Source organism: Phacochoerus africanus, chromosome 2 (genome assembly GCF_016906955.1).
Source record: "Phacochoerus africanus isolate WHEZ1 chromosome 2, ROS_Pafr_v1, whole genome shotgun sequence".
NCBI lineage: Eukaryota > Metazoa > Chordata > Mammalia > Artiodactyla > Suidae > Phacochoerus > Phacochoerus africanus.
The window spans coordinates 245,998,915-246,012,897 of NC_062545.1; positions in this window are offsets into that span (position 1 = coordinate 245,998,915).

A 13,983-nucleotide genomic window follows, 5' to 3' on the forward strand; every position below is an offset into this window, starting at 1 on the left:
TGATGGCCATTCTAACTGGTATGAGGTGATACCTCATTATACCTTTGATTTGCATTTCTCTAATAATTAGTGATACTGAGCATATTTTCATGTGCCTTTTGTCTGTCGTGGCTATCTGTTGGTCGTCTTTGGATAAATGTCTATTAGATCCTCTGCACATTTTTAGATTGCATTTTTTATATAAATCTGCATGAAATGTTTATGTATTTTTGAGATTAATAAATACCTTGTTGGTTGCTTCACTTGAAAAGATTTTCCTTCCTTTTCTGGATTGTCTTTTCCTTTTATTTGTTTGTTCATTTGTTTGTTTTTTATGGTTTCCTTTGCTGTGCAAAAGCTTTTAAGTTTAGTTAGGTCCCATTTGTTTATTTTTGTTTTTATTTTCAATACTTTAGGAGGTAGATTAAAAAAGATATTGCTGGAGTTCATGTTGTGGCACAGGGGAAATGAATCTGACTAGGGGCCATGAGGTTGTGGGTTTGATCCCTGGCCTTGCTCAGTGGGTTAAGGATCTGGCATTGCTGTGAGCTGTGGTGTAGCTCACAGACATGGCTTGGATCCTGCATTGCTGTGGCTATGGTGTAGGCTGGCAGTTGTAGCTCCAATTTGACCCCTAGCCTGGGAATCTCCATATGCCATTGGTGCAGACCTAAAAAGGCAAAAAAAAAAAAAAAGGCATGGCTGTGAGCTATGTTAAAAAGTGTTCTGCCAATGTTTTCCTCTAAGATATAGAACTGCCATATTATCCAACAATTCCACTCCTACGCATGTACCCAGAAAAAAAAATTTGAAAAGATACATGTACCTCAATGTTCACTGCAGCACTATTTACAGTAGCCAAGACATGAAAGCAACCTAAATGTCCACTGACAGAGGAATGAATAAAGATGCAGTACCTATATACAAGGGACTATTACTCAGCCATAAAAAAGAACAAAATAATGTCATTTTAAGTAACATGGATAGACTTAGAAATTATCATACTAAGTGAAGTAAGCCAGAGAAAGACAAATATGATATCATTTATATGTGGAATCTAACAAAAATGGTACAAGAAAACTTATTTACAAAACAGAAATGGACACAAAGATTTCTAGATTAAACTTATGGTTGCCAAAGGAGAAATGTGGTTGGGGGGCAAATTAGGAGTTGGGGATTGGCATATACTTACTACTATATATATAAGATAGATAACTAATAAGGAACTACTGTATGGCACAGTGAAATTTACTCAATATTTTATAGTAACCTATATGGAGAAAGAATCTGAAAAAGAATGGATACATGTATATGAATAACTGATTATACCTGAAACTAATGCAACATTGTAAGTCAACTATACTCCAATGAAATTTTTAAAAAAGAAAATTACTTTACCTTTGATTTAACCATTTAAATATTTTGTTTGCTTGTGTTGCTTTAGGCAGACCCTAAGAATCAAAAAAGTATAGAATTGCATCCCTTCATTCTTAAAGTCAATATTTGTAAGCACCTAAAAGTATTCAGGCTTACACAAAATGCCAGGATATAAAAAAAGAAATTACAGATTAAGGTCCAGGCCAGTTTATTATCTATATGGCCTGAGAGGCAAAATTGTTTGTTTTTAAATAACTGAAAAAATAATCAAAAGAAGTAAAGTACTCACAATAGTTTATAAATCTATGAAATTCAAATTCTAGTGTTCATAAATAATATTTTATTGGAATGCAGTCATGTATTTACGTATTGTGAATGACTGTTATATGCTATAGTGGCAACATCTGAAAGTTGTGACAGAGACCCTGTGGCCCATAAAGACTCAACTATTTACTACCTCTTCCTTTACAAAAAGGGGCTGACATGTGACATAAAGCAAATACACACCTTAATTTGAAACAGCCCCAAGGAGAAGATAGCCAAACAGGAATACAGTACAATATATAAGAGTGCCAATGGCATTATCACAATAGCAGATAATAGAACAGAATTATAAATGTAGACTACTTAAGTTACAAAAAAATTGGCAGAATGTACCTCAAGAAGATATTCTTTGATCTTAAAGACTGGGAAGAAATTACATCATAATAACTAATTTTGTGTCAGAGAGGTCAATTAGAACAAGTTGGGGAAGCAGGAAGTACTTTGGAATAAACAGGAGCTCATTTAGAATTATAAAGTGTCATAACTAATGACCACAAAAAAAAAAAAATACAGAGAATGGGGAAAAAATTCATAATAGAATTTTTAAATAGCATGAATTGAGAAAAAGTGATATCATGAATGTATTTTACATCACTCAAATGAGCTTGGATTTCATGTATTTACATAATGGGATTTTAAATTAGATAATGTGACCAGGGATTTAGCTTAGAAAAGTACTCTGGTGAACGGATATACTGGGATAGTAGATTTTATTTGAGTAATACACGTTGAAAGGAGTTAGAAGCAGGTGGAGTGGTTAACAGGAGGTGAGAAACTGAATATGGTTAAGTGCAGTATAGAATATTCTTTGAGAAAACTAGATGAGGAATGGGGAAAATATTACAAGATTCCCACAGAGATTTGTGAGATTAGGAAAGATCTTTGTGATGAGAAAAATCTGAATATATGCAAAGCTATGCATGACGGTCAGTAGTGTTGGAGTGAGTCACTATAGTGAATGGTGAAGTAGTGAGAGAAGGAGCAATATGCCAAAGAAGGCATAAAGAAATTCAATCAAAGCAATATGATGCACAGCTTGACCTCAACCACCACAAGACCACCTTGGGAGTATGACTCATCCACAGGCTTCAAGGAGGCTCTATTTTATTTTCTAATTAAGGACAGCGTGTTTTTTTTCTGTTTTGTTTTTTTGTTTTTTTCACTCTGTGTAATAAAATACAGTCATGACTATAGATACAATAAATTTAATCCCAAAGCTTACTGAATTTTATCGTTACGAGTTAGGAGTAGATATCATACTTCAAAATAACGTCTATGTTCCCTCAGGACACTTTTTTTTTTCTTTTGTCCTTTTAGGGCCGTACCCAAGGCACATGGAGGTTCTCAGGCTAGGGGTCTAATCAGAGCTGTAGCTACTGGCCTACACCAGAGCCACAGCAACTCCAGATCTGAGCCATGTCTGCAACCTACACCACAGCTCACGGCAATACCTGATCCTTAACCCACTGAGCTAGGCCAGGGATCGAACCCAAAACCTCATGGTTCCTAGTCAGATTCGTTTCCGCTGCACCACAACGGGAACTCCCCCTAAGGACACTTTTACACTTCTCTTAGTTTTAAAAACTAGTTTAGAATCTACCAAAAAATTATCAGCACTTTGCACCCTGGAAACCATGTGACCTTTAGTTACTTAAGAAAGAGAGACTCAAGTGCGCTTGGACACTCTGTGGATGCCCCTCTACCCCTCCACATGCTCCCTTAATAGACTGCATAGTTCTAGAGGGAAAGTCTCCTCTTTGCCTGAATCAGTACTTAGCAGCCTCAGCAGCACAATGGTCAGTAAATGCTGCACTGAACCAAAGCTGGTGACTGGCAGCCTGGCATTTTCTCTTTATTCTACCAACATTCATGATTCTCTTGCCTTTTTCTTTTCAGTGCCTTCCTCTCACTCCTGAGCCCCATTCATAGGTAGGGGGCATTTCTACAGGCTGCTCTCCACCTTTCTAGATAGATTTGGAACAAACTAAGTAGGATCTGTAGCTCTATCCACTCTGCTCCCAGGCAACCACTGGGAAGATGGGCTGGAAAAGCTTTCACTCATCCTGCATTGTAGGCCAGTTTGAAAAAAAAAAAAAAATGAAGCAGGGAGCAGGTGGCAGCAGGGAAGGTAAGCCTTCTTTCTTATAAATCTACTGGCCATTGCTGACCACCTAGCATACTTAAGTGCCTAAGGGGCCCAGTGGTCTCTAGCTTAGGATATCCTCTTTTTTTTTCCCCCCTGACCATCTAGTATTAATATCTTCACCAAGACTTCATTACAATATGGGAAAACAAGCTAACAATGTCAGGTTGAAAATCTCTAGAATTAACTTAAAACATTTCTAAATGTGGCTTATTTTAATTCCCATTTCCCCCCATTGACAGATTACATTTGTTTTTCATAGTTAATTTTGACAAGTATTATTAGTGTAAAAAACTAAATACCCCATCCCCCACCACATATATTCAACAAACTTTTATTGAGGATCTGCTCTTTGCTTAGTCCCTGTAATATCACCATTGTCTTCAATTCTTTGTCTAACACAAGACAGTCAGCAGTCAATCAGCAGCTCCCATCTCCAGATGTCCATTTGGAGTGCTGAGTAATAACTAACTGCTACTAGCATCTCTGCCAGAGTCCTGGGAGGAAAGGAGAAGAAAATCCCCAAGTGCAGATGGCTGGTTCCCTCTCTTTCTTTTGGCCCAGCTGGCCTCACAACAGGTCTATGCTTAAGTTTCAAAGTTGAAAGATCTTTTTTGTAAACCACTTACCTTTCCCTAACTCCTTAAATATCTCAAACTACGAAATCTGAGAAATATTCACATGAAAGGCTTTTAAATTAACATAATATGACAGAGCAACTTGAAACTGATTTTCATTATTTTGTAAATATTGTAAAGAATATATTGACGTTTATCACGTGCTCAAACCCAGTTTCAAATTTGATAAGAACATCCTACCTAAAGGTTATCTGATCCAACAATATTCTTGCTGTCAACTCACTTTTGTTCTCATTTAAAGAGCAGGGAATTGAGAAGGAATATTTCAAGCACTTTTTCTCAAAGTGTGTTCTGCAAAGTGAATAGTTCCTTGAGAACTATTGGGAAAAAAATTTCAAGAGCGAATAAATTCAAATGAATGTAAGCCAAGTTAAACTGTTTTCCAGGGTGTGGGGATGTGGAATGTGAGACAATGAATCTGATATGCACTGTGGCCCCACAAACTGGAGGTAGGGGTATGGAATGAGCAAGAACTTCCCAAATTTTTCTGATCTCTGAAGACTTCTCTTGGAAGATCATCTTGTACCCCTGACATTATGGGGAAACAAACTTGGGGAAACCCTACTTAAAGTAATTCTTAAAGGAACATTTATATCCTTAAATGGGAGCACACGTGGAGCACTACTTACAGAGCAAGAGAGCCTGGTAAATAGCAGGTCCTGAGGAAGTGTTTCCTCCCCAGGAAGTCCCCTCCTCTGCTTGAATCTACTTCAACAGAAACATGTGTTTCTACTTGGTCTTGGTTTACTTTCTCAAGTTAAACTATAAACTTTAAAAAATAATCTTCAAAACTAGAATTACATTCAATGTTACAATGAAGTGTCTTATTAAAATACTATTTCCATACCTCCATAACGGAAATCTGCTTCTGTCATCAATATGTATTCCAAAGTGTTTTCTTGATGTGAAAGTATGGCTAGTTTAAAATATATTTAGTATTCTACACTTTAAAAATTGATGTCTTAAAAACTGTCTTCCAACATTTGATGTTCTTACAATTGCCATGAAAATACAAATCACATACAAAATAGATGTGAAAAGACTTCAAGTTCTAGAAAGCAAGGGATAAAACTATCTTACGTATGCTTAGTATTTGAAGTATAAAGACAGACCTCAGGAGTTCCCGTCGTGGTGCAGTGGTTAACGAATCCGACTAGGAACCATGAGGTTGCGGGTTCGGTCCCTGCCCTTGGTCAGTGGGTTGACGATCCGGTGTTGCCATGAGCTGTGGTGTAGGTTGCAGACACGGCTCGGATCCCACGTTGCTGTGGCTCTGGCATAGGCCAGCGGCTACAGCTCTGATTAGACCCCCAGCCTGGGAACCTCCATATGCCGCGGGAGCAGCCCAAGAAATAGCAACAACAACAACAACAAAAAAAAAAAGACAAAAGATAAAGACAGACCTCAGAGATACTGTGATTCAGTTCCAGGCAAACACAATAAAGTGAGTGTCAAAACAAAGCAAGCCAAACAAGTTTTTTGGCTTCCAATGCACAGAAAAGCTGTGTTTACAGTATACTGTAGTATACTATACATACAATAGCATTATGTCTAAAAAAAGGGTGCACTCCTTTATTAAAAATACTTTACAGCTAAAAATCCTAATCATCATCTTAGCCTTTAGTGAGGTGTAATCTTTTTCCTGGGAAAGGGTCTTGTTTCTGTTGTTGGCTGCTGAATGATCAGGTGGTGGTTGCTGAAGATTGGCATGGCTGTGGCAATTTCTTAAAATAAAACAAAAGTGAAGTTTTCTGCATCAATTGACTTTTTTTTCATGAATGATTTCTCTGAGCTTGCAATGCTGTTTGATAGCATTTTACTCAAAAAAGAACTTAATTGGAGTCAATCCTCTCAAACTCTGTCAAGTGCTTTATCAACAAAGTTTATGTTAAATTATAAACGCTTGTTGTCATTTTGATAATCTTCATAACTTCTTTACAGGAGTAGATTCCATCTCAACAAACCACATTCTTTGCTCATTCATAAGAAGCAACTCTTCATCCATTCAATTTTATGATGAGGTTGCAACACATCAGTCACATTTTCAGTCTCCACTTCTAATTTCTAGTTCTCTTCTATTTCCACCACATCTGCAATTACTTCCTCCAACTGAAGGCTTAAACCCTTCAAAGTCATCCCTGAGGGTTGAAATCAACCTCTTTCAAATTCCTATTAATGTCATTCTTTTGACCTCTTGCCATGAATCACAAATGATCTTAATGGCATTGAGAATGGTGAATCCCTTCCAGAAGGTTTTCAATTTACTTTCTCCATATCCATCAGAGGAATCATCTATGGAAGCTTTAACCTTACAAAATGTATTTCTTAAGTAATAAGGATTGAAAGTCAAAATTTACTCCTCGACCCATTGGCTGCAAAATGGATGTGTTAGCAGGCATTAAAACAACATCATATTCATTGTACATCTTCCACCAGAGCTCTGGGTGACCAGATGCACTGTCAATGGGCAGTAATATTTTGAAAGGAATACATTTTTTTTTCTCTTTCCGAGTAGCAGGTCTCAACAGTGGGCTTCAAATATTCAATAAACCATATTGTAGAGTTGTGATATCATCTAGGATTTGTTGTTCCATTTCTACCACTGGCAGAATAGATTTAGCACAATTCTTAAAGGCCCTAGGATTTGAGGAATAATAAATGAGTACTGACTTCAACAAAAGGTCACCAGCTGAAATGGCTCACTTACAAGTGAGTCCATTTACTTTAAAGCTTTTTAAATAAGAAATCGACTTCTCCTCTCTAATTATGAAACTCCTAGATGGTTTCTTCTTTTACCATAAGAGTGTTCCATCTCCACTGAAAATCTGTTGTTTAGTGTGGACACCTTCATTAATTACCTTAGCTAGACCTTCCAGATAACCTGCTGCAGCCTTACATCAATTTTTGCTGTTGCATCTTATAATTTTATGTTATGGAGAGAGCTTCTTTTCTTTTTTATTTATTTATTTATTTATTTATGTATTTATTTATTTATTTTTATTTTCCCACTGTACACCAAGGGGGTCAGGTTATCCTTACATGTATACATTACAATTACATTTTCCCCCCAGCCTTTCTTCTGTTGCAACATGAGTATCTAGACAAAGTTCTCAATGCTATTCAGCAGGATCTCCTTGGAAATCTATTCTAAGTTGTGTCTGATAAGCCCAAGCTCCCGATCCCTCCCACTCCCTCCCCCTCCCATCAGGCAGCCACAAGTCTCTTCTCCAAGTCCATGATTTTCTTTTCTAAGGAGATGTTCATTTGTGCTGGATATTAGATTCCAGTTATAAGTGATATCATATAGTATTTGTCTTTGTCCTTCTGGCTCATTTCACTCAGTTTGAGATTCTCTAGTTCCATCCATGTGGCTGCAAATGGCATTATGTCATTCTTTTTATGGCTGAGTAGTATTCCATTGTGTGTGTATACCACCTCTTCCGAATCCAATCATCTGTTGATGCACATTTGGGTTGTTTCCATGTCCTGGCTATCGTGAATAGGGCTGCAATGAACATGCGGGTGCACGTGTCTCTTTTAAGTAGAGTTTTGTCCGGATAGATGCCCAAGAGTGGGATTGCGGGGTCATATGGAAGTTCTATGTATAGCTTTCTAAGGTATTTCCAAACTGTTCTCCATAGTGGCTGTACCAGTTTACATTCCCACCAACAGTGTAGGAGGGTTTCCTTTTCTCCACACCCGCTCCAGCACTTGTTATTTGTGGATTTATTAATGATGGCCATTCTGACTGGTGTGAGGTGATATCTCATGGTAGTTTTGATTTGCATTTCTCTTATAACCAGCGATGTTGAGCATTTTTTCATGTGTTTGTGGGCCATCTGTGTATCTTCCTTGGAGAAGAGTCTATTCAGGTCTTTTGCCCATTTTTCCATTGCTTGATTGGTTTTTTTGCTGTTGGGTTGTATAAGTTGTTTATATATTCTAGAGATTAAGCCCTTGTCGGTCGCATCATTTGAAACTATTTTCTCCCATTCTGTAAGTTGTCGTTTTGTTTTCTTTTGGGTTTCCTTTGCTGTACAAAAGCTTTTCAGTTTGATGAGGTCCCATGGGTTTATTTTTGCTCTAATTTCTATTGCTTTGGGAGACTGACCTGAGAAAATATTCATGATGTTGATGTCCCAGAGTGTTTTGCCTATGTTTTCTTCTACGGGTTTGATGGTGTCCTGTCGTATATTTAAGTCTTTCAGGCATTTGGAGTTTATTTTTGTGCATGGTGTGAGGGTGTGTTTTAGTTTCATTGCTTTGCATGCAGCTGTCCAGGTTTCCCAGCAATGCTTGCTGAATAGACTTTCTTTTTCCCATTTGATGTTCTTGCCTCCCTTGTCAAAGATTAATTGACCCTAGGTGTCAGGGTTTATTTCCGGATTCTCTATTCTGTTCCATTGGTCTGTCTGTCTGTTTTGATACCAGTACCACACTGTTTTGATGACTGTGGCTTTGTAGTATTTCTTGAAGTCTGGGAGAGTTATGCCTCCTGCTTGGCTTTTGTTTCTCAGGATTGCTTTGGCCATTCTGGGTCTTTTGTTGTTCCATATAAATGTTTGGATTGTTTGTTCTAGTTCTGTGAAAAATGTCATGGGTCATTTGATAGGGATTGCATTGAATCTGTAGAGTGCTTTGGGTAGTATGGCCATTTGTACAATGTTGAATTTCCCAATCCAGGAACATGGAATACCTTTCCATTTCTTTACATCTTCTTTGATTTCTTTGATGAAAGTTTTATAGTTCTCGGCATATAGGTACTTTACCTCCTTGGTCAGGTGTATTCCGAGGTATTTGATTTTGTGAGGTGCAATTTTAAAAGGTATTATATTTTTGTATTCCTTTTCTAATATTTCATTGCTGGTGTACAGAAATGTGACTGATTTCTGAATGTTAATCTTATATCCTGCTCCTTTGCTGAATTTATGAATCAGTTCAAGGAGTTTTGGGGTTGAGTCCTGAGGGTTTTCTATGTATAATATCATGTCATCTGCATAGAGTGACAGTTTTATCTCTTCTCTTCCTATATGGATGCCTTTTATTTCTTTGGTTTGTCTAATTGCTGTGGCTAGGACTTCCAAAACTATGTTGAAGAGCAGTGGTGAGAGTGGGCATCCCTGTCTTGTTCCAGATTTGAGTGAGAAGGCTTTCAGTTTTTCCCCACTGAGGATTATATTTGATGTGGGTTTATCATAAATGGCTTTGATGATATTCAGGAATGTTCCCTCTATACCCACTTTGGAGAGGGTCTTGATCATGAATGGATGTTGGACTTTGTCAAATGCTTTTTCTGTGTCTATTGAGATGATCATATGGTTTTTAACTTTTTTTTTTGTTAATGTGGTGTATGATGCTGATTGATTTGCATATGTTGAACCATCCTTGTGAACCTGGGATGAACCCACCTGGTCATGGTGTATAATTTTTTTGATATGTTGTTGGATTCGGTTGGCTAAGATTTTGTTGAGAATTTTTGCATCTATATTCATCAATGATATTGGCGATAGTTTTCTTTTTTGGTGGTATCTCTGTCTGGTTTTGGAATGAGGGTGATGGTGGCATCATAGAATGTCTTTGGGAGTATTCCTTCTTCTTCAACCTTTTGAAAGAGTTTCAGGAGGATGGGCACAAATTCCTCTTTATATGTTTGATAGAATTCACCTGTGAAGCCATCTGGTCCTAGACTTTTATTTGTAGGGAGTGATTTTATGACCTCTTCAATTTCATTTCTAGTGATCGGTCTGTTCCGTTGGTCTGTTTCTACTTGATTCAGTTTTGGCAGGCTGTAAGATTCTAGAAAAGTGTCCATTTCTTCCAGATGGTCAAACTTGTTGCCGTAGAGTTGTTCATAGTATTCTCTTATGGTTTTTTGTATTTCTGCTGTATCCGTTGTGATTTCTCCTTTTTCATTTCTAATTTTGGTTATTTGGGTTCTTTCTCTCCTCTTTTGAGTGAGTCTGGCCAGGGGTTTGTCAATTTTGTTGACCTTTTCAAAGAACCAGCTCTTGGTTTTATTAATTTCCTCTATTGTTTTTTGAGTCTCTATTTTATTGATTTCTTCTTTGATCTTTAGAATTTCCTTCCTTCTGCTGACTTTAGGACTTTTTTGTTCTTTTTCTAATTCGTTTAAGTGGAGGGTTAAGTTGTCCATTTGGGATCTTTCTTCTTTTTTGAGAAAGGCCTGTATTGCTATAAATTTCCCTCTGAGCACTGCTTTTGCAGCATCCCATAGATTTTGAGCAGTTGTGTCTTCATTATCATTTGTTTCAAGGTAGTTTTTAATTTCCTTCTTGATTTCCTCATTGACCCATTGGTTTTTTAGTAGCATGTTGTTTCGTCTCCATGCAGTAGGTTTTTTCTCCTCCCTTTTCCCATGGTTGATTTCTAATTTCATGGCATTGTGGTCAGAGAAGATACTTGGGATAATTTCTATGCTCCTAAATTTATTGAGATTCGCTTTGTGTCCCAATATGGGGTCGATTCTTGAGAATGTTCCATGAGCATTTGAGAAGAATGTGTATTCTGCTTTTTTTGGATGTAGTGTCCTGAAGATATCAATGAAGTCTAACTTTTGTATTGTTTCCTTTAGGATGTCTGTTGCTGTATTGGTTTTCTGTCTAGAGGATCTGTCCCTTGATGTGAGGGGGGTATTAAGGTCTCCTGCTATGATTGTTTTCTCATCAATATCTCCCTTTATGTCTGTTAATATTTGTTGTATGTATCTGGGTGTTCCTGTATTTGGGGCATATATGTTGACGATAGTAACATCCTCTCCTTGGATGGATCCCTTAAGCATTAAGTAGTGTCCTTCTTTGTCTTTCTTTATGTCTTTTGTTTTAGAGTCTATTTTGTCTGATATGAGCGTTGCGACTCCTGCTTTTCTGTCATGTCTATTGGCGTGAAATATTTTTCCCCACCCTTTCACTTTCAATCTATATATATCCCTTGTCCTAAGGTGAGTTTCTTGTAGGCAGCATATTGAAGGTTTTTGCCTTTTTATCCACTCAGCCTCTCTGTGTCTTTTGGTTGGAGCATCAGTCCATTGACATTTAAGGTGATAATTGATAGATGATTATTTATTGCCATTTGAACCTCATGTTCCAGTTGATTCTATGGTTCTCCATTCTTCCTTTCTTTTTTTTTTTTTTTTTGGTTGGATGGTCTCCTGTTATTATCTGCTTGAGCGTATTTTTTTTTCATTTTTTGCAAATGCAATATTTGGTTTTGGCTTGTGGTTGCCCTGTTTTTTAAGTATGCTAACCCGTTCCCATAATTGTGTGTTTTAGCCTGATGGTCCTGTAAGTTCAAACACTTCATTACTATATTAAAATTAAGAAGAGAAACATACAAACAAAGAAAAAGGGTTATTTACTTCCTAACATCCCTTGCCCACATTTTATGGTTTTGATGACTCTTTTTTATTTTTTTCTTTTTAATTGTATTTTGTTTGATGCCTGTTCAGGATTAAATCTGTATGCTGGCTTATTTGAGTGACTGCTCTCTGATAGTGGTTTCCTCAGTCCTAGTTCTTCCTCCTCTTCTTCTTTTTTTTTCTCTTCGCTTTCCTTCCTTTCTTTTTGGTTTAGAGAATCCCTTTCAGTATTGCCTTTAACCTGGGTTTTGTGTTGCAGTATTCTTTAAGTTTTTGTTTGTTGGAAAAAATTTTTATTTCCCCTTCTATTTTAAATGATATTCTTGCTGGATAGAGTATTCTAGGTTGCATATTTTTTCCTTTGAGCACTTTAAATATCTCTTGCCATTCCCTCCTGGCCTGTAGTGTTTCTGTAGAGAAATCAGCTGATAATCTTATGGGGGTTCCCTTGTAGGTAACATTCTGTTTTTCTCTTGCTGCCTTTAGGATCCTCTCTTTATCACTAACTTTTGCCATTTTTATTATGATGTGTCTTGGTGTGGGTCTGTTTGGGTTCACTTTCTTTGGGGCCCCCTGTGCTTCCTGTATCTTGAACCCAGCATCCTTTAAATTTGGGAAGTTTCCATCGATAATTTCTTCAAATATATTTTCCATCCCCTTATCTTTTTCGACTCCTTCTGGAATTCCTATTATGCCTCGATTGGCCCGCTTTATGTTATCCCATATGTCTCTTATATTGCTTTCCAGTTTTTTGATTCGGTTTTCTGTCTGCTGACCGGATTGAGTGATTTCGATTATTCTATCTTCCATATCACTGATTCGTTCTTCTGCAGTATTCATTCTGGTTTTTACTGCCCTTAGTTCCGTTTGCATCTCTGCAAATGAATGTTCTAGTTTTTCTTGGCTCCTCCTTATATTTTCTAGTTCCTTTCTGAGGGTATCTGCATTACTGTTCATATGTTCTCTTAATTCCTTCAGTATTTTCACTATTTCTCTTTTGAACTCCAGGTCTGTCTGACTGCCGAGATCTGTTTCATTGTTGACTGTTTTAGGTGAGTTCTCCTGTTGGTTTGACTGGGGGTGGTTTCTCAGCTTCTTCATCTTGCTTGTTGTTTTCTTTCTCCTGAGGGAGTTGTACTCTCTGTCACCGGGCAGTGTCCGTGGAATATTTCCTGAGGGCTGGCGTTGTTGTTCAATCTTTTTTTGAGGCAGTGTGGCTTTTCTGGAGTGTTGATGGGGCTAACAGTGTTTCTTTGAAGCAAAGTAGGGCTTCCTGAGGGCAGACAGGACTGAGAGGTCCACACCACGATGGTAGCAGATTTCACTTGGTCATGCAGAGCTTGCTCTGGTGTTTTTAGGCTGTGGGGTTCTTGCAGGGGGTTGGCGGTGTTGGGCAGCTGTTCTTCAGGAGTGCAGCACCCCCTGGGGGCTGGAGCAGCTATCTGGGTCACTGAGAACCTAAGAGGCTCTTCCCTAGGGCAGCCCAACTCAGAAGGATGGCCTGAGAATGTAGGCATAACTTTTCACAGTCTGGCCGAGCTTGTTGCAGCTTTTCTGGGCTGCAGGGGCTCTTCCAGGGGGCTGGTGGTGCTGAGCAACTATTCCGCGGGAGTGGGGCACCCCCTAGGGGCTTGGGCGGGTAGCAGGGCCACTGGAAACCCAAGAGGCTCCTCCCCAGGGCAGCCTGACTCAGAAAGACCGTCTGAGATCTTTTCCCGCCTCGGCCAGGCTTGTTGCAGTTTTTCTGGGCTGTAGGGGGTCCTGCCTGGAGCTGGTAGTCCTATGCAGCTGATCCACTATGGCACCCCCTGGGGGCTTGGGCAGGTAGCAGGGCTGTTGGAAATCCAAAAGGCTCCTCCCCGGGGCAGCCCGACTCAGAAAAACCGTCCGGGAATTAGGCAGGTGTATTCACTGCCTGTCTAGGCTTGTTCTAACTTTTCTGGGCTGCAGGCCTTTTCTCGGGGGCTGGTGGTGTTTGGTGCTGCTCTGCGGAAGTGTAGCCCCTCCAAAGAGCAAGCAGGCCTGTGCAGGGACAGCCCCTGTGGTGGTAGGCTTCAGGCAATTGTTGAGGGCAGCCCTCCTGGATGGCAGGCAGCCCCAGGTTCGGCGAGTGGGGTTCCGGTGGTGGGGGGAGGGGATGCACTGGG